The 6,000-nt window shown below is 60.7% G+C and overlaps 1 pseudogene; it reads right to left on the minus strand.

Moving 5' to 3' along the window:
• Window positions 1-2,555: 2,555 nt before the first annotated feature.
• On the minus strand, window positions 2,556-5,438 carry LOC129082577 (patr class I histocompatibility antigen, A-126 alpha chain-like; annotated as a pseudogene).
• Between the last annotated feature and the right edge of the window lie 562 nt (window positions 5,439-6,000).

Genomic DNA, 6,000 nt, shown 5'->3' on the forward strand with positions numbered 1-6,000 from the left:
CGAGGTGTGCCCACTGTGTGGGCTGAGTACCCCCTCCTCTTCTAGTTGAGACTTGGTTGTTGTTGGCAGGTCAACGGGAGGGATTTACCCAGGCCAGCCAGCTGCAAGGACTGGCTGTGACCACTGACCACCAACCTCCGCCCTCCATGGAGGATCAGCTGTGAGGGGGCAGGGTGGCGGTGCTCTGACGTGGTCTGTAGCTGCCCACTGGATGCACAGGCTCTGGGGTTTCCCCGGTGGTGCAGGCCAAGGTCAGCCCCGACCCATGTTATGCCTGGGCACCCCTGCCTGAGCTGTAAAGCAATTTGAGGTGACTGCTACTTGTGCTGGCCTTGGAGATTCCCAGGAAAAGCCAAGCTGTGAATCTAGGCTGACTGCTGCTAGTGCAGGGCCTGGGGCCACTTAGCAAGAGGTACAGGGGCGGGGGGCTCACCGATGTTGGCTGTTGCTTGTTTGAGAGGATTTAGGAAGTTCTGAAGCATGAGCCAAGACCAGCCATTCATATGGGAAAGCGGCTTGGGTGGGCCCCTAAGTTGGGTGGGTAGAGTCTCTGGGGATCTCCAGGGCAGGGCGAACAGTGTTAGCCAGCTGATGGAGTCTCAGATACGGCACTAGCTTCTGGCTCTGTGGCTTTAGCGGGTGGGGAGGGTTCAGAAGTGGGACAATGGCCTCTGCTCACCTTGATGCCAGACACCTCAGTTCCTCCCCTTTCCGGCTACCCCAGTGCAGGAGCTCATAGGGAGTGAGTCTGAGTAAGTCTGTGTGTGGGTTCTTTAAGAGGAGCTGCTTAGAACTCCGGAAGGTTTTTTCACCGAATCAATTCCCACTTGTTTTTTTGCAACCAGAAGTTGTGGGGACTTATCTTTCTGGCACTCAAATCCTGGCCTGGTGGGCCTGGTGTGGGGCTGGGACACCTCACTCCTGAGATATCCCTCCCGAATTTTATCTACCACATGTGTGTGTGGGACCAGCCCGTACAGCATCTGCGTCCCTCCTACCAGCCTGGATGGATATGGTTGCTTTAATTCCATAGTTGTCAGGCTTCCATTCAACTCAATTTTCAACTGTTCTAAGTGATGGTTGTTCTATATTTTAGTTGTAATTTTGATGTGGTTGTGCAAGGAGGCAAGCCATGTCTGCCTGGGCCGGCATCTTGACCAGAAGTCTAACAGGGTCTTCATTGATGTGGCGTCAGCCCCCAGCGGTGCTGGGGCAGCGACAGCACAGGGGCCCTCACGCGGCCACCGATGCGCCTGCACGCCCACGGGGCTGTCCCCGAGACCCACCGCGGCCGCCCCTCCGTGGGTCCCCGCGTTCGCTCCGGGGCCCGCACGGGAGCCAAGGGCGGGGAGACGGGCCGAGCGGAGCAGGGTTCCCGCGGGAGCGGGTCTGAGCGGAGCCGGCAGGGGCCTGCTCTCTGCTAATTCCAGGGCCCGGCGGCTCTGCGGGCTGGGAAGGGGGGAGGGACAGTCCACCCCGCGAGGCAGGAGCCGGGGGAGCCTGAGACTCCTCCTGTCGATACCAGAGATTCCTGTGAGCGGGGGCCACCCCGGGCCTTGTGGGGACAGTGACAGGCAAAATTCTGGGTGTCAGGTGGGGGACACCCAGAGGAGAATGAGGGGAAAACTCAGACACCAAAGCTACTCAGCCAGAAGGAACGATGGAATAGTGGCTTTTGTAACAACGTGGATGGGTCTTGAGAATATGATGCTAATCAAAATATTGCAGACAGAAACAATTAAAAACCACATGATTTCATTCACATGTGGGACATAAAACTGAAACTCATGACCAAGAGCAACATGGGTACCACAGGGAAGGGGGAGGAGGAGGAGGGGCCCAATATACGGGGATGGAAGACGGTGTGAGTCCGGGTGGTGGGTGCCCAGGGCGACATGCACATCCCGTGTCATGGAAACGCTCACCTGACACCCACACGATCCTATTAACCAGTGCATCGCAATACATTTAATAAAAAATAGCCCGATAATTTTATTTTAAAAAAGCAAGAATAGGTACAATATCTACAAGAGAAACAATAAATGCCCAAAAGATGGGGGCCGTGGACCAGACTCAGGCCTGAGCCCAGGAAGATGCAGCCCCATGAAGCCCTCACGGAGCTCAGCCCTGGAGCCACGACATGGCCCGGGCGACACTGACGTCCCTGGCATCCCAGGTCCTGGAGGGACAAGGTCCCCTGAAGCGGCGAGGACACAGGAGCAACAAAGGCGACCCAGCCCGGGAATGATCAGGATGGGGATGGCCTCACCCCAGCTCTGCTGGGACAGGACAGTCCCAGGGGAGAGGACACATGTCCTGTGGGGAGGGTGGCCTGTGACTAGGTCCTCACTTGATGCTGATAAGGACGCAGACACGTTCAGGTGCCGGTGCAGACACAGCAGCCAGGGACACTTAAAGGCCTGGGAGAGGCTGCAGTGACTGTTTCAGCACCAAGTCCCACACAAGGCAGTTCTGTTACACTGGGAAAGAAAGTTGTCATGAACAAATTCAGGTCTATCTCAGAAGTGTCACATTCCACCACAGCCACCACATGCTCAGTACGTCCCACTCGGAGGATCCCCAAAACCCAGCGGTGCCCCTCGGGCCCAGTGCCCCTGCATCCTGCCCTCAGGGTCTCACCGTCAGCAGCTGTGAGAGACACCTCAGAGCCCTGGGCACGGTCACCGCCTGGAGAAGGACACAGCAGCAGAGTCACGGGGTGGGGAGCCCCCTCCTAGACTCCAGCCCACACGCTCCCCAGGGTCCCAGGCGTCCCTTCCCAACACCCAGACTGACAGGCAGCCTGAGCGCGGCTCTCCCCGCCTCTGCCTGTGGGAAGCAAACGCTCTGTGAGGAGTCGCGGGGGGGGGGGGAGGCTGGGTCCCATGACCCTAAAGGAGCCCCATAGTCCTGAAGCCCAGGGAAGGTTCCAGAACTCTGATTGAATAGCCAGGTTAAGAGCAGGAAATTAGGGGGAAGTACACGTGCAAGGACTGGATCAATGCCCATCTAGACGTCTGTCCTCAGCAGGGACCTTCGCCTCTGACCTGTGACAGGTGGGAATCCGTTCCCATCGCTAGAGTCATCAGGTGATGAATTTGTCCCTCATTTTACCACAGGTCTCTCTAAAGAGTCAGTGTTGGCACACAGACCCCCGATGGGCAGCACCCGAGTGGGTACGATGCCCACTCACGAGGCGGAGCACACGGCCACCTGGGCCTGACCCCCAGGGGGACAGGGACCTCGGCCCCACCCCTGCCCACCTGAGCGCTTCCTCCTCCACGTCACAGCCACAGCGACCGCAGCTCCAAGGAGACCCAGGGCAGCAGCGATGCCCACGATGGGGACCGTGGTCCCAGGAGGGGGGTCTGCGAGGGGAAAGTGAGAGGCCACCGTCAGGCCCGAGTCCTGACCCCGCTCAGGGACGCCCTGAGGAGAGGCTCTGTGCCCACGCCCCCCCCTCACCCCATCGCAGGGTCAGGGGCTCGGGCAGCCCCGCGTGTTCCACGCGGCACGTGTAGCTCTGCTCCTGTCCAGGGGGCACGGCCACGGCCGCCCACTTCTGGAAGGTCCCGTCCCCCGCAGGCCTGGTCTCCACAAACTTCATGTCCTGGGTCAGGTCCTCCCCGTCACGCTGCCAGGTCAGGGTGATGTCCGCGGGGTAGAATCCCAGGGCCCAGCACCTCAGGGTGACCTCACGGTCAGAGGTGGGGTGGCGGGTCACCTGTGTCTTTGGAGGGTCTGAGGGGAGGGGTGAGAACATTCAGGAACTCTGCATGGTCAGGGGACACTCCAGCAGCGCTCATGTGACACCCTGAGAGTGGACAGGACAGCGGGGGTGGGGAAGGGAGTGAACTCTCCAGACACCAGCCTGGACAGAGGCACTGGGATAATCTACTTTTTTGGGGAAAGTTCCAGAATTGGGGCGAGAGCCTAGGGTAGGAATCTCTAGGTCTCTAAGGGAAGACACAGACTCAGGTGGAGACCGAATGACTCAAAAAAGCCGCAGTCAGGCCTCCAGAGACGTCTCAGCCCGGGAACCAGGGAGCGCGCCCTGGGCACCAGGTGGCTGCCGGGTGTGAGGGGGCCGCTGTGGGCTGTTCAGAGAGAGGCTGGGTCCCTTGTTGTCCTTCAGAGACAGCTGGGCCCGCGGGGGAGTCACAGAAGAAGGAAACCTGGGGGCTCCTCCGTCTCCGGAGCAGGAGGCGGATTCCGACACTGACCACCTCCCTCCTCTCCCTGTAGGAGCCGCCCCAGCCCGCAGACCCCTCCCCGGGGAGGCCCGCGCCCGGCACCTGCTCGGAGCAGCGTCTCCTTCCCCTTCTCCAGGAGCAGGCGGAGCCAGTGCACGCAGGTGTACTTCAGGTAGTCCTTCCAGTGCTGCACGTGATCGAACTCCACCGAGTCGCGCCCGACGGTGACCTGGACCTCCTTGTCCCGCGCGGTCGAGGAGCTCCGGTCCACTTTCAGGGCGAAGTATTCGGTGCCGTCTTTGGCGAGGTGATGGAACCCGTGGAGGAAGCGCCCGCGGGACCCCACGACGCAGCCGGTCATTTCCTGATGGGTGTGAGGCCCTGACCCCGCCCCGAGGTTGGTCAGGACCACTTAGGCCCGCCCCAAGGACAGGGGTGCCTCCCACCCGACCTGTGGCGACCGCCCAGCGAGGACGTACTCGTAAACGGAATGAAAATCTACCCGGGGCAACAACCGCGTGGGTTCCCCCCGCGATGGGGACAGGCGGATCCTGCAGCCTCGCGCTGAAGCTCAGACCCGGAGACTCGGGGCGGCCCTGGCCCCTCCGTGGGGACGGGGACCGTGCCGGGACCCGGACGCGCGTGGCTCACCGTCCTCGCTCTGGTTGTAGAGGGCGCGCATGTTGTCCAGGTCATCTTGGAAAATCTCTTCGTTGTGGACGATGATCTCCGTGTGTTCGTCCCACAAATCTGGATATTTCTGCTCCCCCGGCGGCTGCTCCAGCCACGGCACCCGCGTCTCCAGCGTCCAATTCACTGCGTCGCTGTCGAACCGCACGATCTCCGTGTCGTCCACGTAGCCGACGGCGACGTACCGGTACTTCCCGCGGCCCGGCCCGGCCACGAAGGTTTTGAAATATCTGAAGCTGTGGGGTCCTGGGGGCGGGGAGGACGTGCGTCCTGGGTCTGCGGTCGGGACCGAGGGTCAGGGGACTCGGGGGACTGAGAAAGGTCGGGGAGGCGAGGGAGTGAGAGAAGGGGCAGGGGCGGGAGGCAGGGGTTTCGGGGGGGGGCAGGGGGCGCTGCAGACACGCCGTCCCCGGGCCTTCCCCTTCCACCCCGCCGCGTCCCGTCGCCCCTGCCCCGCAGAGCCCCTTCCCTCCCGGCGCCGCACGCACCGGCCCAGGCCGCGGTCAGGGCCAGGGCCCCCGAGAGCAGCAGGAGCAGGTGTCGGGGCTCCATGAGCCAGACCCTGAGCGTCCGGGGAGAAGGGATTCGGGCACTCGGTGAGGACTTTATACCCGAGACCACGGTGACGCTGATTGGCTCGTCCGCAGTTCCAACACCCGAGTGAGAATTGCGGAGGCGTCAGGAGGATCCAGGCAGAAGGACCCGTGAGATGGAGAAGGGACACCTGACTCCGAGAGTCCCCGCCCCAGACTCAGCCCTCGGGCTGAGACCCTAAGAGCCAGGCCCGGGCACCCGGGACTCCGCCCCAAGCCCCCCTCCTGCGCGGAGAGCTCGCTGTCCCGGAGTGTCCCTGAGCCCGGCCCACGGGCTGTTTTACTCAGCGACGCTCAAACATTGTGGTTTCAGAATATCTATACAGTCTTACAAAATAGGGACAGCCCCCCAAATAATTTAGTTTATGGGTGTTATATCAATCAACATTTACCATACAAAAAAATAAAAGTTTGAAAATATTCATTTAGAATAATACTAGTAAGTTACGATATGTTAACAGAGATAATTATTATGAAAAGTACTATTCCCCAAATAAACAAGGGAGTGAGAAGAGTGGACCTGC

This window comes from Pteronotus mesoamericanus, unplaced genomic scaffold (genome assembly GCF_021234165.1).
Source record: "Pteronotus mesoamericanus isolate MK-2021 breed Mesoamerican mustached bat unplaced genomic scaffold, CSHL_Meso_final scaffold_128, whole genome shotgun sequence".
NCBI lineage: Eukaryota > Metazoa > Chordata > Mammalia > Chiroptera > Mormoopidae > Pteronotus > Pteronotus mesoamericanus.